Here is a 17,056-nt window from a genome sequence, read left to right as displayed (position 1 = left end):
CCTTCTATTTCCCCCTTGAGGTGCCAACAATCTTCGGTGTTGTGGCCGTGGTCCCTGTGAAAGTGATAATATTTGTCCATATTGCGTCTCTCGGGGTGTCGCCCCATCTTCCCTGGCCACTTCATGGCTCTGGTATCCGGGGAGTCCTTTATCTGCATTAGTACATCCGTTCGTCTCCGGTTCAGGGGCACGTATTTCTCGAACTTCCTTGGTGGACTGTGTGCCCGACCACGCTCGGACTTTCCATCTGGATGTACTTATCGCACCGAGCTCTCAACTCGGTTAGGTTCCTCGGTGTATGCTTCGCCAAAGACCTTTTCAGCTCCTTATCCTTGATGCCTCCCAGCAGGGCTGTGAACTCCTCTTTCGGGTCCAAACCTCTGATCGTGATCTTCTCTTGTTGGAAGCACTTCATGTAGTCTCGCAGTGATTCTCCTTCATGATTCTTGACGTTGGTCAAGTTCAACATGGTCTTCTGAAGGGGTTGGCTACTGGAGAATCCCTTCATGAAGACGTAACTTAAATTGCTGAAGCTATGGATCGACTTTGTCGGTAAACGGTTGTACCATAGCCTTGCCGCTCCTCTGAACGTCAATGGCAAGGTGCGATACATGATGTTTTCTGAGACTCAATGGAACTGCATAGCAACCTTGAAGCCTTCCAGATGATCGACGGGGTCCCCAGACCCGTCGTAGGTGTCATACTTTGGCAGGTGAAAGCCGACCGGGAGCGGGTCCCTCATGACCTCATCAGCTAGAGCCGTGTCATTAGTGAGGTCTAGCTCGCGAGCTCCTGTCTGGTTTTCTGCCATCTTCCTGATCTCATCTTTCAGGTCTAGGATCATCTGCTTCAACCCTGAGTCCTCGTGTCTTTGTTCATCTCCTTGGCATGGTTCCCCATGTCTGGCCCCAGTGGCATGCTGCGTCCTTCCCCTGGGTGCAGGACTTTCCCTTATTGCTCGATTTCGAGGATTATGATCAGACCTTATTGATTCTGTACTGCTTCGGTCCTCGTCTCGAGCTCGTTCGGGCCGGATATGGGGGCCTCACGGTGCTCCTCCGGTCTTCTGAGAGATAGCTTTGGAGACCTCCTTCATTGCCTTAGCCATTCGGTCATATTTCTCCTGGAGGGCGTTGAACTGCTCCCTTGTCACATATTCCTATGCTCCAGGAGGGGATAGAGGATTACTATCTCCGCGCACCAAATATCCGACCGAATGCTGGTCCCTCGCGGAACCTTCTTGATCATCGTTTCTCTTTTCTTCTCCGATTTTCTTCGAGGGAGGGAGCCATCCTGAAGGTTCCTCCTCCCCCATGTTTATGTTCGACGCTGCTCTCGTCTTCTTACGATTGTAGGTTCTCCCCACTATTACTATCATTCCCACGGACGACGCCAATCTGTTGCTGCCAAAAATCCATATGAGCTGATCCTGCACAAGCACAGAAGGCAGAGGCCCGGAGCTTTGTCCGGGATTACTCCTCCGACAACCAAGTGAGAGATCGGCCGCACAGTCTTTTCCAGGAGTAATGGTGTGGGTCTATTTACTTACCTTTTTTCCTCCTCTCTGGCCCTCTCTTATAGTCCTTAGGGTTTAGGGCTTCTCTTTTCCTTGGAGGAGTCCTCCTTGGGTCCGCCTCCTTTCCTTTTCGAGTCCTACTCGGATATGTCCTATCCCCTTCGTGGAGAATATTCTCTTCACGCGGTTGACGTGGTCAGAATCCTTGCAGTCTCTATCAGGTGGGCGACACGTGTCCTTTCCGCATATACCACATGTTCTTACCCTACTGGGCAATCAATTTGGCTGTATCAGTTGGCCATTTAGTGATGGTAATTACTGCTGCTATTAAGAATATTTCTTATATTGTATTCTCCATGTTAGGACCCACAATAATGGTTGGTGAAATCCATAAAAATTTCTTACCTGTGATGCGGAGGTGAGGGCATGGATAGGGACGAATGCAGTTGTAGGGACATGAGTTGGGGGGGGGGAGGGAGAAGTGGGAGCTACTAGTGGGATATCGCGTGTGGTACTGAGGGTTTAGTGTGGGCTATGGCGACTGAGGTGGGGCACATGATTGGGGCAGGGCAGGGCATTTTTTTTCTTTTTTTAATAAATAGGATGATACATTTAAGTGATAGTAATAATCCACGGCTAAAAGTTTTGCCTACTATTATTTATTGTGGGGTGTAAAATTGCTACGGCTAATTCTATAGACACATATGTAGTTATTTTAACCTCCACACATAATTTTTGTGGTACTTCTATGGTGAATTTGAGGCAATATATATATATATATATGCACAATCGAGAAATACCCTTCTTATTTTCTTATAGTAAATCAAGCTAAAAATTAATATGGGAGTAAGGGACTTAGTGGTACCTACATGCAAAATTTTTCATCCCCATCTATCTTGCCTACACATAACAATACTAGATGACAAATCTAAAAAATAATATTTTCTTGGGAAAATTATGCCCCTCTCCCTTGTAGTTTTCCGAAATTACACGTGGATCCAAGGGTTTGAACGAATTACATACACCTTCCCTGGCATTGACAGTGTGAGTATGCTGTTAGTTTTCAACGACAGAAGACTATATATATTACCCTTTAGAGAAAAAATATGACTTAGCAGGCATTGTGGACAACCATCTCTAACCCATAACCAATGAAGACACTGGCAACCTATTTACGACGCCTTCCAATTACGGCTCTGGCCATCTTAATCTTGGCGTGCAATGGACCCTGCACTGATCTACAACATCACAACCGAATATTACGCGAGCTTCTTTTGCTCAATCGGTTATAGGAAAAATAAGATACAGGCGGTCACGAACACACCTGCAAGCTACCCTCCGAGAAAACCATCGCCAGAGAATTTAAATTACTCGTCGATCACAACTTTGCTTGATTCCGCGTCTCGTGGAGTTTTGAGTAACACAATGATTAGAACAATCATGAATGTCTGACAAGAAAACTCTATTTGAAGAGTTTCGATGAACGCACTACCAAAAGGGCTTTTCATTAGCGCAAAGACTTCACAATGATTGCTCTCTGTCCCTTCACTTTTCTCTTGCTGGTAGTGGGTTATTATGGAATTTTGGGGGTGTTGGTGTGATTTGTAACGCTTTAGAGAGAAACAGAGGATGATCTATTAGAAATTGGTGGGGGTGTGCCTTTTAGGAGGATGAAAGATCGTAAAACCCTAACTGTTGTTGATCGGCATCTAATTGCAGGCACGGCGAGTTGTCAACAAATTTCATTGTAGGGTTCTTACAATTTTTGCTAGAGCAAAACGTAATCAGGTTGATGGACAAGGATCTCCATCCAAGCTTCTCCTTCCTATCCCTGTTATTGGCAGTTGCAAATTGCAGGCCAGAACACAGCGTGAGGGATCACAGGATTTTTGTTTCTGCAAATTTGAGGTATTCTTTAGGGAAGCCTTCGAGGTATGTGAGTGGGACTTTAGGTGCATGAAGAGCTGCTACTACTGCTTTGAAGAAGAACCCAAATTGTATGATATTGGCGAACAAACAGTAGAAGCTGATGGATCCACGAGCTTTTCATTACCTTTCAAGTTTCAACTCCCCCTCTCTGTTTCTTCTTTTGTGCAAGACAACAACCGACAATGGGAAAGAATGAGGAAGAGAGGAGCACAAATTCCAAAGGTGGTTTTAAGTGACCAAGAATTGTTCATGTGTTGAAAAGGGTGTTTTAGGCATTAGTTATCATTATATTAGGTGACGTCATCAATTAATAGTCTCAATTTAACGGGGAGTAATAGAGTGGACCTAATTGTAAAAGTTTTAGAAACATCAGGGGAGTAGTTCGTGTAAACCCTTGGATCCACGTGTAATTTCGACAAACTACAGGAGAGGGGGTGTTCTTCCCATCAAGCATTCGATGGTTGAAATGACCTGGACCTCTCAACGTGCTCTATTTCAACCTTGATATAAATGGGTTGGATTTAACTCGAATCCAATATGAGCCCAACCTTTTTTTTGGATAGAAATCTGAGTCCAACTTGTATTTCAGTGTTTCGTCCTGCACTCATGCTTGCTTTGAGAAACTTTTTGTTAGATCTATCTAAAGTAGGTGAGGGATTGCCTTTTTCCATGTAATTTTTATTTTCCTTTTCAATATATACTATACGTTTTACCTTTAAAAATTTTTTTTTTGATTCCAATTCAAATCAACCAATTCACCCTTTTTCTATAATGCCATTTTACCAAGTAACTTCTACCAAAAAAAAATCCCAAGCGGCAAATTCATCCAATTTCTTTATAATGTAAAACATATATTCTACATATTTTGAACTAGACGAACAAGTTTAGGTTCCATTGTTTGGGAACCGGCCTTTATATTACAAGAAACGTAGAAATCCCAACCACACATAACATGAGAAACCCCAACTAAGAGAATAGATTAAGGGCTGGACTATAAATTAATAATAAGCTCCACACATGTTCCTTATTTATACCTTTTCACAGGTGCTATTTATAGAGATTAGATAGGGAGCATCATGAATTATTCAATTGTGAGGTCCGGTGAAGTTACCACAGCAGTACCCAGGGGGGCAATATTGGATGACGACATCAAAGTTGCAGCAATAGTCTTGATAGTGTAGGCAGGGAATAAGCGGCCTCTTGAGAGGATGGTGGAAACGCTTGCCTAGCTTTTCAGTGGAAGTTTCATCTAAGTTGCGAGCTACCACCTCTGTAGGGTTGCGTACTAGAACAAGAGCCAAAACTAGAACCATAACGAGGAGGAGGGCCGTTGAACCCATTTTTATTCTTGACTGAAAAAATAATGGTTTTTATGTAGAAAAGACTATGGAAGGATGAGGAAGGCCAATGTCCTCTCTCTCATATTTATAGGAAGGCATTCATTTATGCCCTACTTTATCACTCTTCCTAGGTGTTGACACATGGATTGCTGGGTGAAATAATAGCCATACGCCTTTGAGCCAAGGTGATGTTAGGCAATTTCATAAATAAAAATAAATGTTAAAAAAGGTGGTTTTAAGTGACCAAGAATTGTTCATTTTCATGGGGGGATCCGGATCGTCTCCAACGACTGATGTCTAACGAGTGTCCAACGATCCGGATCCAAGGGTTGGGATGGTTTGGTCACGCATCCCAATACTTGGGGATGTGAGCCCAAACAATCCCAGCCCTTGGACGGATCATTGGACGCTCGTTGATGTTGGAGACGATCTTTTTCTCGGAGGGAGGAATGTTAGTCATTTCAACCTCTTATTGGGAGGGAGGATGTGACCTTGTATGGTGTATAGTCGTGCACAAAACCTTTTGTTATAATATAAATATTAAATTGATTTTTCTTTAACTTAAAAAAAAATATTGTAGTAATCAAACTTTATGAATTTTTTTATTGTTAAATAGGGATATGTAATGGCGGTAAGGGGGGGGGGAGCGTTAGTCATTTCAACCTCTTGTTGGGAGGGAGGACATGACCTTGTATGGTGTATAGTTGTGCACAAAACCTTTTGTTATAATATAAATATTAAACTGATTTTTCTTTAACTTAAAAAAAAAATTGTAGTAATTAAACTTTATGAATTTTTTTTTATTGTTAAATAGGGATATGTAATAGTGGTAATTTACTAGTTTGAATAGGGAGGTTAAACTTTACTATTGCTAAATGTAAGCAACATGGTTAGATTTTGAAATTGCCAAGATTAAATAAGTACGTACGACATATTTCATGAAGGATTTCCAGTGATAAAAAAACACTTCGTTGATTTGTTGGCTATTTAGTGATGATAAGTATTGCCTCTATTGAGAATATTTCTTATATTGTATTTTAAATTGAATCTCCGTCGAGTCGTCGAGATTTATTGCACAGATTTAGATTTGCCTAGGATGCTCGCTTGCTTTCTCTGCTGATGGCAATGCCGAAGGTGGAGACAGCAAGTTGGGCTAATGGCGTCAGCTGTAATTTTCTTTTTTTCTCTTCTTTTTGGAAATTCTTCCCTTCTTAATAAATTACCCTGTTACAAAAAAAAAATTGAATCTCCATATTAGGACCCACTATAGTGGTTGGTGCAATCCATAAACATTTCTTATTTGTGTGTGGGCATGGACAGGGTTGGATTTGATGGGATGGGGAGGCCGTGGATTTTTTTTTTTTTTAATAGGATGATTAAATTTAGTGACAGTAATAATCTAGGGCTAAAAGTTTGCTTAGTATTATTCATTAAGGGGACGAAATTATTGCTGCTAATTCTATAGACATGGATTGCAGTCATTTTAACCTCCATTTATAATTTTTTGTGGTACTTCTATAGTGGTGGATTTTGTCGCAATACATATATATATATATATATATACCACTAGCTTGTAATGAATCAAGTTAAAAATTAATGTGTGAACAAGGGACTTATTGGTACATATAAAAATTATCTTTCTTTGTCATATAAAAATACTAGAAGACAATTTAAAGCATAATATGAGGAAATTATGCTCTCTTCCCTGTACTTTGCCTTAATACCACTTCTCCCCTCCTCTCGTGCTTTGAAAAATACCCGTCCACTCCCCATACTTTAAAGATACCGCTCCTCCCATTAGTCGCTGGCGGTTTTAAAATGACATTTAAAAGGACAATGTTACCCTTATGTCTAATACATATCCCTTTCCTCCCCTTTTGTGGTCTTGAGCAATGGCCAGCCCGCAGGAATCTAAGCTTGTAGAAATAGGAGATCAATCCAAAAAGAACAAACATATAAAGGGAAATACCTGTACTCCAGAATAGAAAGTCCCTGGAACACCATTTTCGGGAACTGTTTCCATACTGAGCTTCCTTTTGAAGGGGTTTGAATTTGAAGTTGAGGGTTTTGGTGGCAGAGGGCTTCTAGTCTTTCCGGTTACCGCGGCTAATTTGGCCACGGCCAACAACTGCAACGGCAAAGAATCTGGTAAAGCGTTTTCTTTCTCTTTATGTCTTTGAGAAGATCTCTGCCTGAAAGGACTAGGGTTTGGAGAAGATGTATTTTCAGTGGAGGGAATCGTCAAAGGAGGATGACACAAGGCATAGATATGTTAACATATTAGTTAAATCCTAGGTTTGTAAGTTTATTTCCTTTTTAAATAAATTTTGATGCAAAACCAAAGGAAGTATGAATCTCTGTGGATTTCTATGCAAAGTTTATGTGGAAATGTACAAATGTTCATGTTTTTTCTTCCCGAACCCTATTGTTCTTTTTTTTTTTTTAACCATAAAAAAGGGTACTGTAAAATATATTTTATTTTTCAAGGATAAATTTACATGTCCATTGCAATCAAATGCTGAAAATTTTTTTTCACTTCGTAAGAAAATATTTGCATTTTCTTTGCATCCAAACGGAGTCATAAAAATTTTTTTTTTAACCCTTTTGGAATTTTTAATTGTGTGAACCAATAAAATAGAACAGAACGTGGTTTGAAATGAAGATGGTGTATTCATATGGATTGGGGTTTTGCCCTTTTAAGTATTTTAATGGGCAATAGATTGGTTGGATTTTTATTTAGTTCCACACCTTACCATGTATGATCCTATTAATTACTAGAGAGATTCCAGTAGAGAAACAATTTTCCTTCCTTGGTAACTGTAGCCTTGGGCACATGCCTCACATACTAATAGGGTGAGATTTTTTTGGTTCTATATGGTTTTTCCCACTGTATATAAGCATTACAAACATGAAATGAATTGAATTGGTTGGATAGAGAATGGTTCAGATTTACAAAATGAATGCAAGATAGTTTGAGATTTAGATACTGAATTGAAGAAGATGGATCAACCTGAAAGTCAAGTAGATACAGAGATGAATTTAGTTTCCACAGTGATTAAGAAAGGTCAACAACTAAGAGGTTGTAGCCAGCCATACCAGCAGCAGGACCATAACCCCAGTAGATTCAGAGAACAATGCTTAGCCGCCCACTAGTTTCTCTTGTCATGGATGAACTAGTCAAGCTTGTCTCCTGTAGCCGTCCATATAGATTTGGTAGAAATGCATTTGGCTTAACAGAACTGAAATGGGACTTTAAAGTCCCCACAGTATATCTTAAAATTATAAAGAAGAGAAATGATCAGGCGGGGGGCGGTTTCAGGGTTTTGAAACAAAGCTTGCTCTGTTGAATGTATTAAGGGCAGGGTTTAAACTAAGGAAAAAGAATCGGCCCAAGGCGAGTCGATATATTTAAAACACTGTTTGAGGGAAAATGCCTAGCTATTGATGGATAACCTGCTAGTTTCAGAACAAAGCTATGGTGTTTTCTGAAGTAGGGCAAGGAATCGTCAAAGGAGGATGATCCAAAAGAAGAAGATGATGATCTGAATGAGGATGAACATGAGAAGGAATGAGTCTGGCAAGACGATGGACGGTGTTTTCCAAATGGGGAGAAGGAATTAGTGGTGTTGTCTTTTGAAGAATTTTGCCATGGCCAAGAAATTCTATGTAGGACTCCGCCATTTGGGTTCAAGGAGAGAAAAGTTAACCCCTTTTAGGACTCTTAAAGTCTGTGTTGGTATTTACATCATGAAAAGGGTAATTTGGAAATTATATATCATATTTTAAGGTTGATATCATCACTTAACAAGGTTCTCTAATGGAAAGAGTACGAGTGTTAGAATCTTTAAAGTGCAGGGATGGGAGTGGTATTTTTCAAAGTACATGGGATAAAAATGATAAAACCTAGTATAGGAGAGGGGAGTGTATGTAACTTCCTCCAATAATATTTTCTTTTACCATGTCCCTAAGACTGTGTCCTATTTAATTTAAGCATTTCTTAAGAGGATTGTTTTTTTTTTTTTTTTGCAATGTTTACATTTGTGCAATGGTTGGCTACTCCATGATTTTTGTTTTATCATTGGTGTACATGTTGGCAAAAAAAAATGTTGGTCTTACTTTCACTCAATAGCAAAAAGAAAACCTTCATCCCTTAAAAAAAAAAAAAGGGGCGTTCGTCCCAGCATGCATATGATGGTTGAAAGGACCCAGGCCTTTCAACGTGCTCTATTCTGACCTTTATATCAATGGGTTGGATTTAACTTAAATCCAATCTGAATCCAACTTTTCTTTTGGGTAGAAATTGGAGTCCAACTGGTATTCCAAGGTTTTGTGCTGCTTGCTTTTAGGAACTTTTCTCCCTTTCATCTGTCTAAAGAGGGTAGGAGATTGCCTTTTTCTATGTATATTTCTGTTTTTCTTCTCAATAATATACATTTTACCTTAAAAAAAAAAAAAAACAAATAGGTTGATTCCCAATTTCAACTTTTTTTTTTTTTTTGCTATTTTACCAAGTGACAAATTCATCCAATTTCCTTATAATGCAAAACATATATTCACGTAAAGTAGACTACACAAATATATTAGAAATTACCAGCTACATATTTCGAACTAGACAAACAAGTTTAGGTTCCATTGTTTGGGAGCTGGTCTTATTATTACAAGAAATTTAGAAATCCCAACCACACATAACATGAGAAACCCCAACTAAGAGAATAGATTAAGGGCTGGACTATAAATTAATAATAAGCTTCACTCATGTTCCTTATTTATACCTTTTCAGAGATGCTATTTGTAGAGATTAGATAGGAAGCATCATGAATTATTCAATTGTGAGGTCCGGTGAAGTAACGACAGCAGTACTCAGGAGGGCATTGGGAGAGCCCAATGTTGCAGCAAATGGGTAGATAGCGTTGGCAGGGAACAAGCGGCGGCATAGGAGGATGGTGGAAATGCTTGCTTGTCTTTTCAGTGGAAGTTTCATCCAAGTTGCGAGCTAGCACCTCTGTAGGTTTGAGAAGAACAAGAGCCAAAACTAAAACCATAAGGAGAGCCCTTGGACCCATTTTCATTCTTCACAGAACAAATAATAGTTTTTACGTAGAAAAGACTATGGAAGGATGAGAAAGGCCAATGTCCTCTCACTCATATTTATAGGAAAGCATACATTTATACCCTACTTTATCACTCTTGCTAGGTGTTGGCACATGGATTGCTGGGTGGAATAATAGCCACACGCCTTTAAGCCAAGGTGATGTTAGGCAATTTCATAAAAAAAAAAAAAGGTGATATTAAGTGACCAAGAGAATTGTTCATTTTTCATAAGAAGGGAGGGGGGATGTTAGTCATTTCACCCCCTATTGGGAGGGAGGACATGACCTTGTATGTTGTATAGCTGTGCACATAACCTTTTGTAATATTATAAATATTATTTTATTAATATTAAACCGAGTTTTCTTTAATTAAAAAAATATTTTAGTAATTAAATTATATATATATATATATTTTTAAAAAATTATTGTTAAATAATGTTATGTTGCAACGGTAATTATCAGTACTATACTAGTCTTAAATAGTGAGGTTAAACTTTATTGTTGGTACGCAGTTGGATTCTGAAATTACCAAGATTAAATAAGTACGAAACATTTCATGGAGGATTTCTAGTGACTTTGTCAATTTGTTGGCTATTTAGTGATGGTAATTACTGCCGCTACTGCGAATATTTGTTATATTGTATTTTGAATTGAATCTCCATGTTAGGACCAACTATAGTGGTTGGTGCAATCCATAAACATTTCTCATCTGTAGTATGGAGGTGAGGGCATGGACAGGGGCGAAACAATTGCAGGGACAGGAGCCAGGGTGGGGGAAGGGAGAAGTGGGAGCTATTAGTGGGATATCGTGTGTGGTGAGGATTTACTGTTGTGGGGGGGGGGGAGTGGTGATTGGGATGGGGGTTGGGGTGGGGAGGGCAGGGCAAGGGCACATGATGGGGCAAGGCGGGGCAAGGTTGTGGCTTGTGAGCATGGTGGGAAGCCATGGATTTTTTTTTGGTTAAGAGTATGATAAATTTTGGTGATAGTAATAATCCATGGCTAAAAGTTTTGCCCACTATTATTTTCTATGGAAGTAAAATTTCTGTTGCTAAATTGTACAAACAAGGGTGGTAGTCATTATAACCTCCATACATAATTTTTTTGTGGTACTTCTAGTGGTGGATTTGTGGCAATATATATATATATATATATACCACCGCTTTTTGTTTTCTTGTAGTGAATCAAGCTAAAAATTAATGTGTGAGCAAGGGACTTAGTAGTACCTACATACAAAATTTCATCCCCATTTACCTTGCCACATAGCAATACTAGAAGACAATCTAAAGAATAATATTGACGCCGGAAAATTATAAAGAAATAACAGACACCACTTCAAATGAAAAATAACTCGGCACTCAAAGGAAATCCACCTAAGGGATAAGAGAACTCAAGAAGAAATACTTCTTCTCAAAGGCCAAAGGCTCAGATAAGATTATGAATCAACTCACGTATTACATTCCATCCATTGGTACAAGTTTATATAGATGAGCATGGAACAATTTTCCAAATATAAGTAATTTTCAAGAATGAAAGTTAGATTATTTGTAAAGACAAACATTTGGAAGACAAACAACTATACTATTAAAAGGATCTAGGGAACCTTGAAAGGTAATTTTCACATCTTGAAGAGTCAAGAAATATAATGGTTGATGTGCCCAAGAAGTGCTAGGACCAAAATTTAATGAAAGAAAGACTGAAAAAGAAGAATTCTGGAATTCCAAAAGTCTGCCGTCCTTCCAGACACACTTTGCCAAAACGACCATAACTTCTAGAGATAGCAAATGATGCACCATTTTATTATTATTATTATTATTATTATTATTTTGTCAGAAAATAGACTTCTAAACCTTTCTATCCATGTAGGGCACAACTTCTAGTTCCTTCTAAGCGGGTACAAGTATCACCGTGAGTTTACCCCAAATCCTAGACAACAACTTTTATTTTCAGCTTCAACCATTTAACTGGGTTATTAGCCCATTTAAAAATACTCTTACATCAAATATATATATTTTTTACCATATCTTCAAAAACTGTGCCCTATCTGATTTAAGCATTTCATTAGAAGATTTATATTGGCCACAACATGATTTTTGTTTTACCATTATTGGTGTAGTTGTTGGCAAAAATATATTGGTCTTTACTTTCAACTCAACTGTAGGAAGGAAACCCTTACCGTTAAAAAGGGGGAGAGGGGGAGGATATTCATCCCAACATGCATCCGACAGTTGAGAAAACCCAGGCCTCTCAATGTGCTCTATTCTGACCTTAATATCATTGGGTTGGATGCTCTATTCCGACCTTGATATCTCTAGGTTGGATTTAACCCAAATCCGATCTGGGTCCTATTTTTTCTTGGAAAAACTACTTGATTACTCATTTTTGGGTTTTTATTTTACAAAATTACCCAACTTGTATTTCAATTAACAACAATATACAAAATCAGGTTTAGGTTTACTAAACTACCCAGAACAGTGTTTCTCCCTCAACCATTTTTTTTTCCCATTTTAACCCGGACTTCTTACACTCAATTTTCTCTTGCCACAATAACCACTCCGATCACCAAGCCGACGGTTACACACAGCACTGACAGCCATCCCAGGCCACCAGCCGCCATCATGAAGGGGTTATATAAGTTGCGTTTACAGGTCACTGTTTATTAAAGAGAAAGTTGAAGTTGCAAGTCACTGTTTATGGAGGTGTTTCAATGGAAACTTAGGCTACTAAAGAAGATCATAAAAAACAAGGAATAGGTATTAGGAGGGAGGGGTGATTTATGAGAAATTAGGACAAAAAAGAAGGGAGCTTGAGAGAGAGAGAGAGAGAGAGAGAGAGAGGGGGGGGGTTGGTTTGAAATTACAAATTAGACAGAAAATCCAGGTCCAACGACTCCAGCCTACTGGTTGGTAATGGCCAAAGCATTATTGCAAAGCTGGGTAAATTTGGTATTAGCGTCTTTCAGCACTGAGACATGGCTTGGCTCTGACGATAACCCTTCCTCGCAAAGCTTCACCACCGACATGGCAGCGGAGAGGGCTATGTTGGCATCGTTGTAGTTTCTGGTACTCAAAGTAGGGAGACTGCCCTTTAGTTGATTAATGGCGTTGACATAGCGATGGCTGCAATCGGAGAGACATTGGTGAGTGAATAGGTTAGTGGTGGCGGTGGTGATGGTGGTTCTACGGTTAGAACTGTTGGTTGCGGTGGCCACTGTGTTCTCGATTGTGATGGCCACCAACCCTTGAGATCTTATGGAGGTTGGGCGAGGGATGATGGCAGCATCGCGAAAGAGATGCAGAGAGGGCCAATTGTTGATGTCGATGGCGGAGAGCAGCCGAGAAGGGATGGATGTGGTCGAAGGTTGAATGATTGGAGTGATGGAGGCTGGGCGACTAATGATAACAGCAGCAGGGCGTGGGGTTGCAACTCGATTTGTAGACGAAATAGGGTGGGGTGAGAGTGGTTGTTGTTAAAAAAAGAAGAAAAAATTGAGGTGGGAGGAAAGGGCTGGTAGTGATGCAAAGGGTTGGGCCACTCACATGAGAATCTCTTCAATAGGTCCATGGTAAAATCTATTTCAACTTGTCAATTCGAACCAGCAGAGAAAAAAGATTCATCAGAAATGGGAAAGACACCATTAGAGAGGAGAAAATTTTAGAAATAATAAGACATAGGGGGGGTAAGAGAGCGCAGAAGTTGAGATTGCAGAGGTAGAGAATACTGGAAAAATCGGCCTGAAGGGCAGGTGTGGGGGTGAGGCAGGGAAGGCGAGGGTTGCAGGGAAGGGGATCGAACATCTGAGAAGGTAGGGTGCAAGAAGTGGGGGGTAAAATGGTCATAGTTTAGGGAGAATCACTTTTTTGAATAGTTTTGTAAACTCAAATCTAATTTTGTATATTGTTGATAACTAAAATATAAGTTGATTAATTTTGTTAAAGAAAACTCAAAAGTTGGTAATCATGAATTTTTTTTTTTTTAGGAAAAAATCCGTGTTCCAGATGCTGTGGATTCCTAATACTTGAACCCACTTTGAAAAAATCCAAGGAGAGATGTTATGGGCTAAAAAGTTGTAGGAGATTAGAAGAGTTGACTAATAGGGTCCATCTTTAGTTTATGACGATGAAGAAGATTATCTTGATTATAATGTGAAGAAGTTACAACAACAACAGCAGCAGAATTACACAATATTAAGCGAGGTAGATATTCATAGACGCCAAGAAGAAGAAATTACAACAATCTCTACCGTTCTTTCAATATCAAGAACTTGGTCAAGTATCCTTATGCGCCACTATAATTGGAGTATCACTAAAGTTCAAGATGAATGGTTTGCAGACGAGGAGAAAGTAAGCAAAGCAGTTGGTTTATTAGAGAAGCAGCCATTGGTTCTTGAAATTCAAGAAGAGGTTAAACAACTTACTTGTAGAGTCTGTTTTGAAATTTGTTCTTTTGATTGTATGGCTTCTGCTGTTTGTGGCCATCTCTTTTGTGTTTCATGTTGGTCAGGTCAGGTTATATTAGAACATCAATTAATGATGGCCCAAGGTGTTTGATGTTGCGATGTCCTCAACCTTCTTGTCGCATTTCTATCAATCTGATCGATCGATTCGCTTCTGAGGAAGATAAGGAGAAGTTTTCGAATTATCTTCTTAGATCTTATATGGAAATGAATCGGATTACTAATTGGTGTCCTTCTCTAGGTTGTGGATAGTAGAATATGAGCTTGGTACTCATATAGCTTTTGTTGGAATTGTACTGAGGAAATTCACCGGCCGGTGGAGTGTGACACTGGCTAAGTGGATTTTGAAGCATAGTTCTGAATCTGAAAATATGAATTATATATTACCTATTACTAAACCTTGTCCCAAGTGTAGAAAGCCAATAGAGAAGAATCATGGATCTATGACTATGACATGTAGAGATCCTTGTAGATTTGAGTTTTGTTGGCTATGCCTTGGTTCATGGTTGAATCATGATAGATCAGCATGTAATGGTTATAATGCATCATAAAAGGAAGATAAGGATGATGAGGATGAGATGAGATGAACGAAAGCTGAAAGTTATTTGGAGAAACATACTCATTATTGTGAAAGATGGGTAAGTAACCAGTCATCAAGACAAAAGGCTATGGAAGATTTACACCAAATGGAAACTACCAAGCTTGATAATTTAAGGGCTAAACAGCCTGAAAACTAGACTCACCAAGTAGTTATGAAATTGCATTGATGGCCTCTACTCGCGTCCTAGCCCATCTGAGAGCTAAATTCGCCTCAATTGTTTGTCTCAGTTCGCTTCAGCTATTTCAAGAGTTCGCTGAGCTTCTTGTGGATCAATCTCACTATCCCTATCTGCATCGTTTACTAAAATGGTGCCATTTCGAATTCATAACAGAGGCATGGTTACAGATAGTTGAATATAGGAGAGTTCTGTAGTGGACTTATGCCTATAGATATTATCTTCCTGAGGATGAATATGCTAAGATACAGTATTTGAGTACTTGCAAGGCCAAGCAGAATCTGGGTTAGAAAGGCTTCATTATTGTGCAGAGAAGGAACTACAGGTTTACATTGATGCTTTAGGTCCAACTCCAGGGCTTGATGAGGCTCGGTTGAAGCTTATTGGACTGACCAAGGTTACAGGGAATTACTTTGACAACTTGGTCCAAGCATTGGAGAATGGGCTCTCAGACTTTGATAGCCATGGCACTCGTAGCAGGAGATAAAAGTAGACAAAGCTGAAACAGTGGAAGACAAAGGAATGGTCCGGAACTTGAAACAGCTTCTTGCAAGAGTTTCCCCTTTATTACTGTTTCTTGCTTATCTCACATTTTGACCCATAAGTTGGGACAAGGCTTTGTTGTTGTTTTTGTATTTTAAATGCACTCTCAAGGAAGGCAATTTCGTTGGGACTATTTAGCATCATTTGCCTTGAACACCTCTGTATTCAATTCGTGCTTATATCTGTTTAAGAGAATTGGTATTTGAAAAATCAATAGTCGAAAATTTTCCAAATCCATTGGAAAAACTATATGATCTTGTATGATTATAAAAATATAATTAAATAATAATTTTATAACTAATATTTTATGATACTAAAGTACCCTTATCGGTGAACGACATATTATATGTAATTAAACAAGAAATCATATGAAAGAAAAAGATTCATAACAACATCTATGTAATTTCAAATAGGACCATCCATCATCAATCCTACTGGGTAGTGGCCTCAGCCCTTCAACTCAATGCTAGTTTAGTTGATTTTCTCCTCTAGTTTTTCTCTGCTCAAAGCGATAACTGAGGATGTAAATGGATAGTTGAAAAAAATCCAGATCCTATTCATGTTCATGTCCATTTATTTGAATCTTATCATTCGTATTTAATCTGTTTACAACTGAGTTTCTTCCTAGTCAATATTATGTCTATTCAAAATAAAACTACATCTTTATTTGCTAGTTAATATTTTCTTTTCCACTGGATAGTGGACAACACTCATTATGCCTGGGAAAATATGAGATTTATTTTCTTTCCTTCCTAAAAAAAAAAAAGAGAAAAAAGAAAAATGAATAAGTAAATAAAAGTCAAATAAAAGAGTAACGGAAAAAGAATTCCACTATGAATACAGGATTCACACTAGCTTATCTTGATGGGTGTGTGTAGGAGTAGTAGATGGCGGCCAGTAGCATAGTAAATAAAAGGAAACAAAATTCTTATCATTAAACATAACACGTGACAGATGGTAGATGGCAGACGTAACCAGTGAGAGCGGATCAGGTTCATGTATGAGAACATCCTTGGTTCGTGGATTTAAAATCAATTTTCTATCTCGTCATTTAATAGAATGTTCTCGTACATAAACCTAATCCGTTCACTAACCGATTAGGACTTCCTCTCCGATCCGGACTCATATTATTAGGAAAATGATTATTTTTTTTAAACTTTTATTTATTTATTTATTTATTTGATTCAGTTAATGGAGAATCCGATTCAAGCTCTCTCTTCTTTGTGTCCCTTTCTCTTTGCTTAGCGCAAAGATTGCAGAATAGAGAGTGAGAGTTGCAGTAATCATGCGGTGAACCAGGTAACACTCTTTCTCTCTCTGTTTTACTCATTTCCCGTTCAGTATAAATCTTTTTCAATGTCTGCTTTGATAATATATTTCTTATGGGAAAATGGGTTTCATCTTTT

General features: G+C 38.8%; 1 pseudogene; it reads left to right on the top strand.

Annotated features, from left to right (window-relative positions):
* The first annotated feature begins 13,195 nt into the window (after positions 1 to 13,195).
* On the top strand, positions 13,196 to 15,594 carry LOC122064042 (annotated as a pseudogene).
* Positions 15,595 to 17,056: the final 1,462 nt, after the last annotated feature.

The sequence above is a fragment of the Macadamia integrifolia genome, unplaced genomic scaffold (genome assembly GCF_013358625.1).
Source record: "Macadamia integrifolia cultivar HAES 741 unplaced genomic scaffold, SCU_Mint_v3 scaffold151, whole genome shotgun sequence".
NCBI classification, from domain to species: domain Eukaryota; kingdom Viridiplantae; phylum Streptophyta; class Magnoliopsida; order Proteales; family Proteaceae; genus Macadamia; species Macadamia integrifolia.
The sequence above is the reverse complement of the archived record's forward strand: the minus strand, read 5'-3'. Positions and strand labels throughout refer to the sequence as shown.